At 43.1% G+C, this 15545-nt stretch overlaps 1 protein-coding gene across 1 annotated transcript in view; it reads right to left on the reverse strand.

Moving 5' to 3' along the window:
• The window catches only part of LOC131482514 (thyroid receptor-interacting protein 11-like), a 189278-nt gene that overhangs the window by 63844 nt on the left and 109889 nt on the right, over positions 1 to 15545 (reverse strand). The gene's annotated exons all lie outside the window — the stretch shown is intronic.

The following is a 15545-nucleotide window of genomic DNA, read 5'->3' on the forward strand; positions in this document are numbered from 1 at the left end:
TGGGGGAATCTCAACTGAACTTGAGCTGTGGTTATACAACAAGGTGGAGGAATCCACCATGGTGGGAGGGTTTGGGGAGGGGTGGGGAGAACCCAAGTATCTATGTAATTGTGTCACATAATACAATGTAATTACTGAAGTTAAATAATAAACAATTAAAAAAAAAATACATCAGGCAGGTTGGTCTAGAGGACTGTCTCCCAGACCAGAATGTCCCAAGCTCATTTGCATCTCCCCACCCTTGAAAACGCATTGCCTTTACCTGAAAAGCCATCCTTTCATCTTATTTAACTCCTACCAATCTGTGAAGTTCCAGTCTCAGACCTTACTCTTCAGAAAGCACTCCACAAATGTCTCACTCTTCTTGCAGCTCAACCCCATCCACCTCTCAGAAAAGTTTAAAATTGGTGGGATTGGTTTTTCATAGCTTAATTTTATCATGTAGCATGTTATGACTATTTCAAATATCTCTATCCTTTTGAAAATTTATTTTTATCTGAAAGGCAGAACGACAGGGGTGGAGTGCAGGGAATAGGAGAGAAAAGGAACGGCTATTTTGACCAATCAGTTTGCTCTCCAAATGTCTGCAAGAACTAGGGCTGTGCTGGGCAGGGCTGAAGCCAGGAGCCTGGAATTCCTTCCAGGTCTCCCAAGCAGTGGCCAGGGATTCAAATACATGAGTCCTTATCTGCCTCTCAGAGTGCACATTAGCAGAAAGTTGGATAGGATGTAGAAGCAGGACTTGGTCCCAGGCACTCTGATACAGGATGATGCTCTCCCAAATGGTGGCTTAGCCAAGCAGTGCAATCCAAAGTAGGGTACAAATGGCAGGTTGACCCAACTCACACATCATTCAAAAATGCACAAGACTTGGCAGGCGAGCACAATTTAAAAAAATCATGAAAGTATCTTAAATCTGTGGGCCTATGTCATTAAAATCACTGGAGTTTAAAGCTTCCTAGGAATGAGCTGTTCCAATAGGTTCTACGCACCTATCCAGAACTCAGGTGAGAAACGAGACTGTATCCAATTCTCTCTCCCACCCCTGAGATATGGTTTTTAGTCCTCAATGAACTTTTTCATCCTCCCATATGCAAACCCTATAAAAGCCACTGTGTTATCCAAAGATTAGGATTATGATATAGCAGAGACGCACATATGCAGAAAATGAAATATGAAACTAAGATATCGATCCAGTGAGGCCCATGTATACATCAATGATTTGAAAACTATGACATCAAAAATGCTTCTAAAAATTACTCTGTATTTAACATGTACAGACTTTTATCCTTACCATGGTATCCTAAACCATACAGTAGAAAAATTTATATAGAATTTACACTGAATTAGCTGTTGCATTTAGTCTAGAAACCATTTACAACGTTCAGGAGGATGCGTGTTGGTGATACGCAAGCACTGTGCTATTTTATATAAGGGACTTGAGTACCTGTGGATTATGGCGTCAAAACCACAGCCCTTCAACCACAGGCACCCAGGGACACCCGCTGCATCACAGTCAGTAGAAACATAGAAAGGAGTGGTCAGCTGTACACAGTGAGAGGGAAAGAAGCTTATGCTGTCTTGAGAGGTAAGTATAATCCTATGTTTCAGCAAAAACGAGAAGATACAGGGGGCACAGGCAAACTGTTTCAGTCTCATTTCTTTCGTGATTTTTCCCTCTCTTCAGCCACAGACTGTGGGCCCCCTAGTTGGGAACTGTAGCACAACACAACCTGTAATACTCTGGCCACGCTGAGATCAGCCCCGTGTTTAAGAGGTGTTGTCCGAGTAAGCCTAGGATCAAACAATGTGGAGTCTGAGAGTGCAAGCAGGTCCAGGCAAAAGTCATGCAGTTCCACACTCAGACTTACGATCCCTACAAGGTCTGAATCGCAACCACATTCACCTGTTTATTCAGTGATTCACTCAATCAATGTTTACTGTATCCGTGACGTTTGTTGAACATACTATGTTCAATTCTTTTTTTTTAATTTAAGATTATTTGTTCATTTTGAAAGAGAGTGAGAGGAGAAGATATGGAAACAGAGACAGTTCTTTCGTCCCCTAATCCATTCCCAAGATAGCCACAACGGCCAGCACTGGGCCAGGCCAAATGAAGCCACAGCCTTCATTCAGATCTTCAGGTGTCTTCCAAGTGGGTGATAGTGGTCCAAACACTAAGGTCATCTTTAGCTACTTTTCCAGCCTGGGACACAAACCAGCACTCATAAAGGATGCTCACAGGAGGCTTTACCTGCCAAGACACTGTCCTGCTGCTTTTGTTTAATTTTTTCACTACAAGGAACACCAAGTTCAGTGGGGAAGGCTGTCAATAACACAGTTACAAGTTCCATGTCCAATTATTTATCTTAGGAGGACAATGGGAAAAGTCTAAAGTGCTAAAGCTGCATTCAACTGGAGCGCATCAGGATGAAAGGCGTTTTTAGTTTAGTTGGAGGAGGAAACAAGGTGAGAAACAATGCTCCAGGGAAAAGTTGGGGACAGCTTCCCCTCCAGGAGCTTCATAAAAGCTCTGGAGTCAAGGGAGTGTTATCTCAATTTCCTGGGCAAGGATTCACCGAGTAAACTTCCAAGTCTACAGCTCTTCAAGATGCCCAGCCCTCAGTGGGAAAGTGAGTCCACATGGGAAAGAAGAGGTTACTTTGCCTTCCAGGTTAATGCCAACAAGCAAACAGCTTTGAAAAGAGTGACTGCACCTTACTGTTCTGATATGATGAATCATATCAAGGCAGAGCTGCTTGCCAAATCTGAGACAGGATAAAAATGCCATTTTCCTCTGAAACCATGGCATGTGTTTTGTAAAGAAATCTCAGTGATATCTAGCAAGGAAATTTCTAATCCAAAAATAGACTTCACACTAAGTTTCCACTAAAATTGAGACCAAGCAAGAACGAGTCCTCAGGGAAAGAGTAAAATCAGAAGGTTATTGTGAGGGTTAATGCCAGTCCTCCTATGACATGCTCATAAACGCTCTCCTGCAGCAGAATTAAAACGGAAGTTACTCTAGCAGATGTTTTCAAATTAACCAAAACTGTGTCATGGAGTAAGGCAGTGGAGCTGGAAATATGCCCAGGGAGACCTTCCCACAAGCTGCAAAGGGAGCCTTTTAAATGTCTCTCCTGATGCAGACATTCTAACGCCAGGCCAGGGAGACCATCTCTCTTCAATTGCTTATCCGCAGAGCCAGGAGGACCGGCACTCAGATGAATACTCACTCAGGAAACCTAGCAAGATTTGGCCGTTCCAAATCAAGTGGCGTATGGCTTGCTTTCACGCTGTTGCTTACAAAGCTGACAAGAAAAAGGCTGAGAGAGATTGTCAACCACAACAGATGAGCAAACTGTGATGGGCGAAAACACAAATGAACACTTTGGTTTCTGGCAAATCCCAGGAAGAGAGATGAGGACAGGTTTGCTTCTTCACAGTATATTCTGAGCACTGACGTCTAGTTTAGAACTTTGTAAGCAATGAGCAATTGTATCCCAGCTATAGGAGTTTTGATCTCAACTAGATATCAAGCAGGGCTTCCTGGGCCTGAGCTAGTTTTCCCAAGTGGGATGTCACTTATTACCCAGTAATCATGAACTCCTACAGGAAGGAGAAAATAATCAACACCAACCAGGGAAAGACCTTAAGTCAATAAAGAATGAAAATATCCCTAATTTCTCACTCATGCAACAATTGTCTGACACCTACCATTCACTGGCAGAACAAATGAAAAATTATGGGGTCGGCACATCTGTGCAAAACCCACCCCTGTGCCATCAGACCAGGGAACAGAAGCCCTCAAAGGGAAGTCAATCACCTTTTATACACACCCCATTTTCCTTGTTCTCAACCCCATGTTTTGCTCTGTAGGTTGGTGTATTACAGGACTTCAGAGAAGGAAGTAGCAAATATATATTTAATGAGCCAAACGGATAACATGTTAGAAAAGAACTAGCACTTGATATCTCATACATTCGACTATTGTGGGTGTTAAATAAATTAAAGTGAATGTCAGAAAACTGAACTCTCCTTTATGGGGGAAGTACAGAAGCCTTCCCAGGAAGAATCTATTTGGCTGATCCTGACACACACACACACACACACACCCCTAGTCACCTTCGTCAAGCAATAACAGAAATCAGGCTACAGATTCTCCATAATTCCAAAATTAAAGTAGGATGTGTTTTTCATACCACTGTTATTATTCCTCTCTTGAAAATGGAGAATTATAAACGCCCAGGATCATCTGGATATGAGAGCCTGTTTAACATTTGTGGTATTTTTATGACTCCAAGTTTCTCAATGACACAACTATTCTCTAGACTGGTAGCCATGGGCCTCTGTGTGATAGTGCTTCTTTAAAATGCAGAATCCCAAGGACTAAAACACCATAGACCGAGACAGCTTCTAAGTAAGAGACTGGGGAACTGGCTTTCCAAAAGTCCTTTACTTTCCCTTCCTAACAGTATTCCTTTAGCAGGAGAAAAACAAATACCAAAGGAAAAAAGAGAAAACAGCAAAAGAACTAACAACTGCATTGTTTCCTTAGAAAAGTGAGATACACGCAGTTTCTATAGAGACAACATTTTCATAAAAACCTTCCCATCCGACGCTCCTCAGAGCAACCAATTCCCTTTCCTCTGATAAAGTGAAGCAGTCTGTGAGGACTGACCTTGAAAACAACATAATACAGATTTCAGTCCACCGTGTGTCACCACAGAAATACCACCGTTTCTAAATTTGAAATATTATGTGAAAGCAACATCAAAATACTGATTTGCCTGTTTCCCAGAGCTACCACTCAAATTATATGGTTATGTTTCTGTTAAGATGCAACTCACACTGCTACCATGCTACATAGCTCTGTAAGAGTGATTCCAAGTTCTCTTGTCAGTTTTCATTTTACATGAAACCAATTTACAGAGATGGCTTATCTGCAAAAAAAGACATCTATATTTACTGAAGTAAAATCAAAGTACACTAAGAGTCTTCTCATACGTGATTCAACAGGATGCTTCAGTAGAAAGGGTCAGAAAGTACAAGGGGGCAGGAAAATTTTCGTGGAACATGACATTGAAATATGCTTACTGGGCATGAGCTGTGGCCTAGTGAGTTAAGCCACCATCCTCGCAGCCCTGGCATCTCATAAGGAGGATGGCTCCAGTCCTGGCTGCTCCACTTCTGATCCAGCTCCCTGCTAATGCACCCGGGAAGGCAGCGGAGGATGACCCAAGTGTTTGGGCACATGCACCCATGTGGGGGACCCAGAAGAAACTTTCAGGTCCTGGCTTCAATGCAGCATACCCCCAGCCACTGTAGCTACTTGGCGAGTGAGCCAGCAGATGGAAAACCTATGTCTCTCCTTCATTCTCACTTTTTGTTACTCTATCTTTCAGATAATTGATAAAAATAAATATTTTTTTAAAAATAAACAGTGTGTCACAAAGATATTGCAATCCATGCACAATAATCTTCAAAAAGATAATGGAAATATAGCTTATGAAAAACCAATACATGCTTTCAAGTTTTTTCCATGAAAATCAGTATCTTTCAATTTCATCTTTCTGCAGACTTTTAGAAATAGACCATAACAGTTTTGGGAGATTTCTCTATAAGGGGAACATAATATTTTAGGAGAAAGCTTTATTTCCATTTACAATCAATCCTTACGGAGTTTTCAGATCTGGTAGACAAAATGTTTATGGTGAAGGAGATATTAAATATGTAAAAGCATTAAACATTCTCTCATAAGGAAAAAAGGACATATTAATCTCCAAAAACTGTACTACTCACTTGCCTCTAAAGAGCTCTGATAGCCAATGACTTGCTTTTTCTTTCTTATCTAGCTCATTCTGCCAATATTTATTGTTCCTACAATTTCTAGGAAAAAGTACTTGGGGCAAGGTAATGTGTGCATGAACACATATACAGAGATGTGTGAACTCCAAAAAGTCTACATTTGCAAGCAAAATAATTTTTTTTCCTCATACAAAGCAAGTCAGATCTCTACAGTCAGAGATTTTGTTCCTTTGGAGTCACACAATTTGGTATGTGGCACTAGGCATACTTCAAAGATACTGACTTCAGCAACTTTAAACACCCGAAACGCCAAATCCTCCAAAGAAATCCAAGAACAAGTCCACCTACAATAGATTTGTATTAATATTGTTTCAGTGGGGGTAGGGATTTTATGAACTAAGGCTTTATCACCTAAACTTTCAAATTCCACAGTCTGACCCACATGCAGCTGCTACTGCTTTCTGGCCTTGGAGTGCCTCTGTACAAACTGAAGCCAAAGAAACTTCATTCTTCGAGCAGTCAATGAATGAGGATACTTGTAACCCAGCCTTGCTTCCATGTTATTTCTCTTGCAGTTGGAAGCATCGCTATATTCCCATAAAAAAAAAAAAAAAATGACCGAAGCCAATAGAAAGTTGCTTCCTGAAACTGAAATGGTGCTGCTATAAATAACAGTGCAAAGGCTGTTCTTTTTGGAACAGCTTCTTCCTAGTACAGACGATCATTTTGCAAGATGTTCGCCTTCCCTCCCCAAATCTCACTCATGTCAGTCCTCATGCCAGCATCCGACTCTGTCAACGGAGCCACCTCCACTTCCCAAGCAGCAATTCAGGAAGATCACAAAAGTGGAAGACGTGTCTTTAACTATTACTTTTATTTATACGTCTTTCCTCCTTGTTATTCCATAAATTCACGCGTTAAGCGGGTGGGCGGGGGCATCCTGCCCCCTCCTCCCAACCAGGAGCCAGTCTCCTAGTGTCAGGAGTGAGAACGGAGGAAGCCTCTCGCTCGCCTTCCTCAAAATGTAACACCTCGTACCAGTGTACCCATCCTCCCTGTCCCTCCAGCCACCTCCAGCCCCTTCCCCTCCGCGCGTCCTTCTTAGACGACAAATTCCGAAGCGCCCCGAGTCGGAGCAAGCTGCGCTCCTGCACAGGCGCGCGGTGTCTCCGGCGCCCCACGACTCCGGAACCACGGCCACCTCTTCCCACCGCCTCCCTCGGGCGCCCAACGAAGCCGGGACGGCGCCTGCCGCAAGTCTTGAATGCGGGGTCTTCATCGTGGCGCGGCCTCTCGAAGGTCCCTCCCCCAGCTGCAGCCGCCCCACAATGAAAGTGCAATTTGTTATCCCTCCCAGTCAGGCGGAGAGGAGAGGAGAGAACCCTGTTTGGTCTCGGTTCCAGCTCCGCTCATTCATTTCGCTAAAAACCCAGCCTCACTATCCGCTAGGCGACGCGCCGGGAAGTGGCCGTGGCCGCAGGCTAGGGGCGCCTCTCCTGTGACCTCGTCTCCGGACCCCGACCTGTGTGTGCGTGTGCGCGTGTGTGTGTGTGTGCGCGCGCGCATGTGAGCGCGCCTCTCTCACAACCTCTCTTTGTGTCTCTCTCAGGCTTTCTCTCTTACACTCAAACACATGCACGGGGGAGGGGTGTCTCTCCACAGCCAACGCCAAAATGTCACCCAAAATGCAAGTGCAACAACTTGCTTTGCAAACGACTCGGGAGCGCGTCGGGAAATTGCCTGCAGTGACCAGCTGCCTCCTCCAAGGCAAGGTGCATTGGAGGTTGGGGGTTGTGACTTTGGAAATGACAGGGACTGGGGACCAATGTCCTACTCCCCTCCCCCTTCCGGGACCCTGTCGCAATTAGAAATTCGTCCCCTTCCCGAGTTCCCGCAGGCAACCGAGAGGACACGCTCCTGGAGAGGGACCCGCCAGACAACCGCAGGTCTCGGGGTCCCCAGGGGATATGGGAGTGCGCCCCGGTCTGCAGAAGGGGGAGTAGGAAAGCGGGAAGCGGCGGTCAGTGGAGCCCACCCGACCCGCAGCTCCTCCGCGGGCGAGGGCAGCAGCGACCGCTCGGCGGGTAGGAGCCACCCCGCGCGCCGACGCGCGAGCCCCAGCCCCGCGGCGACTCCGCCGTTACCTTGCCGCGTCCCGCAGTCCGGCCCTCGCAGGCTGCGTCCGTCCGCCCGTCCCAAGAGCCTCAGAGGGAACGCGAAGGCTGTCTCCGCGGCGGTAGCTGTTGGTTTTCAGCAGAGTGGTGCGAGGCAGTTGCGGTCGCTCCCGCCGTCACCGCTGCCGGGCCGCCGCCGCCGCCGCCGCCGCCGCTGCTGCTGCCGCTGCTGCCGCTGCCGCCGCCGAGTCCCAGGGGCCAAAGGTGTCGGCGAGGCCGTGTCCTCGGGATTGCGGCGGCCGGAGCACAGCGCTCGCCTCTGGCGCGGAGGCTGAGCGCCGGGACGCGCCGGGCTGAGGCGGCGAGGCTGGGCTGGTCACCCGCCCCTGGGTGCATGTTAATACGGTGGGGAGGAGGAGTCCCGCGCTTCCTCCGCCCAACCACCGGAGCCGCGGCCGGGAGCCAGCCGCTCCCACCCGCCCCGATACTACGGCGCGGCCACTCGCGCTGGCCCGGGCCCAGGCACGTGCGCCGAGGCCGCACGGGGGCGCCGGGGCCTCCCGGAGCGTGTTCCCGGCCTCGAGGGGCGGGGGTGCTGCCCTCACAACCTTCAGGTGGGAAATAGGCTCGCACCGGCCAGAGACGAAAGCCCTACAGCCCCGGAAGTCAGCCCAGAGGCGGCTACCCGCTAGTGGGTGTGACCTGTGGGTTCTCCTGCGCCGAGTCTTGGGGGAGAATTAGACCTTGCGCTCCTCGCTGGGCATCCCCTGGTCCTCCTACTTTGTCTTTCTAAAGGGTGAAAGCAGAACTCGCCGCACTTTCCCATCACAGGATGGGAGTTGACCGACCGCGGGGCTGCCGACCTCCCCTCTGAGGAAGCAAACGCCAGGGAGGAGCCAGCGCAGAACCCAGCGCCCTTATGGCCCGGCGGAGACTCCCTGAGCACCAGTTTAAAGGGGGATCATGTGAACTAGATTCTACCGGTTTTATTGCCCAGTGTTGGCCTAGAGGCACTTGGGGAAGCCAGTGTCTTCCTGGTGTCCTCCAAGCTCAGTTAACTCCAAGCGCTGCAACCCACGTGCACCTGTAAGCCAGGCCTACCTGCTGACCTGCGTTCCATGCCTCCACGTGCTCTGAAAACCAGAGGGAGCCCCCTGGCTTGCAGTTAGAATGAGAAAAATCATACTTACAGGTGAATTGAACAGCAGGTCAGAAAGACCAGTCCAGCTGTGTACCGAAGCCTTGCTCTACTCATTGAAGGTTTGTGTTAAGTATTAGATATTACATTGAGTTTTGTATGTCATTATAGGCAAAACCATTGCTGTTAAACACTGTTACCTTCCACTCAAAACAGAAGTTACATCTTTATGGAGAATATCCTTTGTTATCCAGCTCAGAGAACATTATGCTAAAAAAAAAAGCAGATATAATCCTCTTTATATAATTTGTACCCTATGAAGTTATAGCGTAAGATTTAGCATCTGCTTTCTGTGCTAATTATAAATATTAATAGAATATTATCTTTACAGAAAACACTTCTAAAGTTGCAGAGATGTGAAAAAACATTTCTATAAAAAGTATGACTCAGATAAATAATCCCATTTACACAATTTCACTGAGGCAGTTTCCATTAAGAAGAAAGAAAAGAAAAGAAAAACACTTGTGAAACCACTAAATGGTGGTAAATTTCCCTCGTTATGAACATGCCATGACCATTGCTTTAATTATCTTGAAAGATATTCCTAGCCAATTGGAGAATTCGTCTAGTCTGTGGGGATAGCATGACTCCAAATCAGATTCTGTAATTGCAAACATTTACATGTTAATATCCTAATAGGAAAAAGACAAGTGCCTTGCCTTTCCAGACTTGTAAATGTAGTTAATCCATAGAGTTTTTAATGATGCCGAATAAACAAGAAGGTCAACCAAACTGTCAGGGCCCAACTTCAATTAAATAACTGTAATGAATAAAATTCCATAAAGTAGAAAATCAGTTTTCTTAAAAAAATACTTATGGGAGATTTAACACAGCAACAATGATATCTATAAAACACTATCATTGTTAGGATTTTTGAGGGACAGAAGCCAGATTTGCCTAACTTAGAGTGACTTAGTTCAAAGATACTGAAAGCTTGCAGAACCACAGTGAGGGCTGGAAAACAGTTTTGGAAGTAGGTGGGATGTGAGGCCATACTGGCTGGTCATGAGGAAAGAGAAACCAAAGCAGTTTGGTTGGGTGCTGCAGAGCCAGCAGGAGTAAATGCCAACGTGGGTACATGCCTTCCGTGACTGGATCCAGATTTATAATCACAAGGTGGAGCATTGAATGCGTCAAGCTTTGTCAGGCAGTGCCTCCCTGGATAGGCCAGGAGTTGGGAGACAAAACACTGATTTCTTGCTTTCCAGGGTGGAAAGCAGACACTTGACTTTACTGCCCTTCCAAAAGCACATAAGAGGGGAGAGAGATAATTCTTCAAGGTAAAATCAAGGAGCTATCAAGAATAATTCAATACTTTTTTTGACAAATGTCTGTTGTATTCACTAGGTGTGAAACGTACGTTATAACTTATTTAGCTCCTTGGAAACAAACAGGGACAGTGTGTAAAGAAAACCAATAAGAGTTAATTTGTTGTTGTCCATAAACTTGGTTTGAATCCAGAGATCAAAAATATTGTTTCAGTATTGTCTGGCAGTTACCTCATGGATGTCAGCAGTGCCTATAACAGTAATACCAGCCAAAACTAGTCAACCGCACTCATTTGTATGGTCACAAGGCGATTATGCAATGACAGCTGTGGGAAAAAGTCCCATCTTAATCCTTGGAAATACTGAAAGGGTCATGACAAGACAAAAAGGACTATCCAGATGTGATTAAAGATCCCGAGATGGGGAGGTTCTCCTGCATTATTGTATGGGCCCAAAGGCAAACACAAGGATAGAGTCAGGAAGTCAAAGGCAGAAGAAAAAAAATATAGGGTTATGGATCAAGAGTTTGGTGTGCTACATTTTGAAAACATACAAAGGTAGCCATAAACAAAGGAATAGCGGTGGCTTCTGGACACTAAAAATGACAAGAAAAAAATTATTATCCCCAAGAGCCTAAGAAAGAAATACATGTCTCCTGGCCCTGATTTTAAATTATTTTAGCCCAGTTAAATTGATGCCATACTTGTCATCCCAGAACTGTAAGTTAATAAATTTGTGCTGCTTATGCCAGCTAGTTTATAGGAATTTGTGACATCACAATGGGAAACTAATTTAGATTATTTGCCTGAGCCTTGAGAATACCCTCCAAAAGCAAAGTCTTGGCAGCAAGTGGCCTAAAAGTCTTCACCATAGAAACAGCACAAAAAACTATCACTGCTTCTGGTGGAGGTGGCTTAATACTGGCTAAGTCCACAAACAGGTTTGTTAAGAACAGGAAGTTGATGTCACTTAGTTCAAAATGGTGGTAATTCCTCCTGGACCACAACACAATCAAATAGGTTGGAGCCCATTGAAATGAAGCATGATTGTCCAAGAGTTCCAAGGACAGACTGAAAAGTTAACATAGAAGTCATTTTTTTCTCTGTATTGGTGGAACATACATTGCCAAGATTTTAACAGCTCAAAGACAGTGAGAACACTCTGATATGTTGCATTAGCTTTAATCTCTCAACTATGTTTAAAATTCATGAACAAATCCGTTCAGAAATTGCACATGCTTCAAATGTAAACTCAGTGATTTCTGTCCTTGCCTCCCTTGCACATGTATTCCATTCCACATTCCATGGAATCATAGTGCTATCATCTTTCAAATCACCAGCACCGAACACTGGTGAGTTACCTTAGACATTCTCTCTTACCAGTAACCTCCAATGGATCACCAAATTCTGTTAATTTTTCAGCTGAATAGGTCTCACGCCGTTTCTCTAGACCCATTTTTGTCATATAGACCTCTCAGGCTTTCGTCATCTCATCTCTACATCATTATAGTATCTTCATAACTTATGTCTTTACCCGAAATGTTGCCTCGAGTGGTCTGCAGCTCTGGACCATGTTACCCTAATGCTTTAAAATGTTTTAGCTGCCTCTACTTACAGTAGCTCCCCGTAATGATATACAAGATTCTCTGTACACTTGGTTTTGCCTTCCCTTCAGTCTTGTTACATTAAACCTCAGAAATCAAACTGCCATTTCTGCTATGTGATTTTCCCACAACTATCTTGAATGCTTTCTGGTTTTTGTTTGTTTGTTTGTGGCTAATAACTAGTTATCTTTCAAGTCTGACTTTAGTTTACCCTTAATGTGAATCATAAAAGTGGATTAGATAATATCTAGTTTTATATATTTACAACTCTTTTGATTGCTTATATTAAAAAATGGACTATAGATCTATATAGATATATGTATAGATATATACACAAACTACCCTTATTTGGATCACCGTTACTCATAGTAATTGCTTATCAATAGATAATGAATGACTGCTTATGGAGCTCAACTGGCCTGATTTGTTTCAAGGGCATTTTTGATGCTGCTATATATGTTAATATTAATAAAAGCCCATGTATGATATAATCAGTAGTCACATTTTCAAATACACATCTCATCAGATTTAATAAATGGAAAAATATTTTTCATACTACACAAAATGGAGGAAAGACATATGATGATAATATTACTAGTCTTTTTTAATATAATTGATTCTGTGATTTTTGTTAGTGCCACATACTTTTCCATAAATATTTGGCTTTGTGTTTAAGTTAGAATTTTTTTAATTGAAGCTGTAAATTCTACAAAACAATGTATTTACTTCTGTCCCACTCTTTTTTTTATCCTGTTATTAAATTAATCTACATTCGCAGTAACCTCTTCTTGTCGTTGTCCCCATCCTCATTTACTCTTTACCTGTTGTAAGATGTGTTGCACCCTGTGTTTTAGTCTAATCAAGTTGTCTAATTTCACAAGTACTCTTTGTATCCTGTTTCCGTGATCTCATGTACAAATTTTAGACTGTTGATAACTGTTTTTGCAAAAATGACACTAGTAACTTCCATGACTTAATTTTTTTCCCCTGTTTCCTTCTAGTTCTGTGTCTCCAAAATTTTCTGCTACCTCTCCTAAGTTGAAGTTGACGTCCCCCACAATGTAATTGAGCACAATGGTAAGGATGAGCTCTGTGAAAAGGGCAGGGTTGATGTCTGAACTCCGGGCAGCCTCTACAATACCCACTGGTGAAACAGCATCAAGAGGGCAGTGTAACAGCAAGCTAAATGGGAGAATAATATGAAATGAATTCAAATGAGAACCCTGCATGTATCCAACCTGAAGGAAGACATGAGTGTACATGCCACAGATTCAGTATGTCAAACCAAATGGGCCATCTTCCTTTCCTGTGATAACAACTTTTCCAGTTGTCTTTGCACTAATGATTGTTGGCTTCACCAAATGTCACTAAAGATCTTATAGTTGAAGTATAGCCATGATTTTTAATTCTTTTAATCATGATTAGAATTCATGTGAGAATTCTGAAGCAGAGATATTGGTGTCATTCTAAGACAATTTCTCTCAACCAATCACTAAAGTGTTCTCAAGTTGTTAAATATGAATTATCCCCTTTGCCCTTTCTTGAAAATTTTCTTCTAGTCAGGGCCCAGTATGGATGCCTAGTGACTAACATTATCACCTTGCATGCACCAGAATACCATATGATCACTTGTTCCTGTCCCAACTGCTCCACCTCCCTGCTTGTGGCATAGGAAGGCAGTTGAGAATGGCCCAAAGCTTTAGGAACCTGCACCCACATAGGAGACCCGGAAGGAGCTCCTAGTTCCTGACCTCAGATCTACTCAGTTCCGGCCATTGCGTCCACTTGGGGAGTGAACCAGTGGATGGAAGTTGTCTGTCTCTCCTTCTCTCTGTAAATCTGACTTTCCAATAAAAATAAGTAAATCTTTAAAAATTTTTCTTATAATCATAAAGATAAAATGAAAAAACTCTAGGATTTTTCTAGGATAATTTCTTCATGAAATTATCAAATAACACATTTGAGTAGACCATTCTTTTAAAGGTTTGTTAAAATACATTTTTCAGATTGGAATTGATGAACATTAGTTTAAATATGAATTCAAGAACAATAAATGTAACAAAAAGAAGATATTTACACATTCATACTGAGAAGTGCTGCTTGTACATAGTCCAGTGTGAAGTATGTGAAGTGTCTGTCAGCAGAGCAACAATAAAAGAAGAAGAAAAGATTAGAATATCATGGTAACTAACAAAAATAAATTCACGTTATTGTGAAATGTTAAAAAGAGAATGATTACAGATCCTTGTCTAGAAGCACTGCATTTAAGAGCCCTCCTTTAAGTAGTTTAATTTAACCATGCTTCTTATTCTCTGAAGAATTCCTTCTTTGATTATGTAGTATTCTAATTTCTCCAGAGAATAAGTGTTCTTGACAAAGTATATTAGTTAAAACAAATAGCAGAATTAGGATTTGATCTTCAATTTTGTATGCAACATATCCAGCCATCTGAAGGAATAAGTAATGTCATTATCAATCTTCATACCCTATTTTTATAGGTTTGCAAGTTTGTGCATATTTTTCACTCCAGCTTGCCTTTAAGGTTTTCATCTAGGAAAGTCATATTCTTGATTGGCCAATGCCATTTTACGTATGGCCCTTGTTTGTGAGAGACTAGATTAAAGATTTCCTAATGGTGGAATGCCTAATGTCAATATGAACCAGCAACTAAATGAGCAATGAATGTGCATATTTGTGGGGTTTTATTGCCATTGTTACAAACAGCAGGTTTAAAAGGAAAACCTTTTCTTGTTTTTAGTGGAAAAAAAGTATCTTTCAGGGAAAATCACCAGTGAACTTCTAGTGATTGCATGAGTAGCTGCATAGATAACACAAAGAATTCTGTGAATCAGCCACACTCCTAGGAATCAGATCATTTCAATATAAATGAGTCAGAATGGATCATTGATTGAGTCCTGAGAACTGTAACTCCAAAAATATAATATTGACCTTTTAAGATACACTAAGAAACAAGGTGAATACATTCTTTTTTTTTCTTTTCTTTTTTTATTATATTTTTTTTACTATCTTTACATAGTTAATTAGGGTAAAAATGTTCAAGGGCTATAGGAAAGTGAGTAAGACTATTATTTTCATATTGTTTCCTTCATGTTCAAAGAGGGATATTAAGGGAGAAGGCCCCACCCAGTTTCCCACCCACCCCAGGTCCTGGATGTAGGGCATGCTCCGAGGTTCTTGCTCAAGTGGTTTTGATGGTTCACCAGTTATGAATTGCTGCCAATATTGCCACTCCAAGCACGATGAGGTCTTTGAAGAATCCAGTAATTGACATAGTCCATCATAGAGTCTCTGTTTGCCCAGTATTTCGCTGCCAACATATAGCTGAGATGGTTGATTGACCTGTTCTGTCTTCTGTCTTTTCTTGGTTAGGGTTCTGAGTCCAGCAATTCAATTAGGGAGCTCTCCAAAGAAACTTTGTCTGAAGTGTGCTCAGACCAGATTCTTGTATGTACTAGCAAGTACAGGGCCCGGCACAGTCCATCGCTCGGATCAGCTGGTGGTTGCAATTGCTGGGTTGATTCTGTTTTCAGCCC

Source organism: Ochotona princeps, chromosome 18, assembly GCF_030435755.1.
Source record: "Ochotona princeps isolate mOchPri1 chromosome 18, mOchPri1.hap1, whole genome shotgun sequence".
Lineage (NCBI taxonomy): Eukaryota > Metazoa > Chordata > Mammalia > Lagomorpha > Ochotonidae > Ochotona > Ochotona princeps.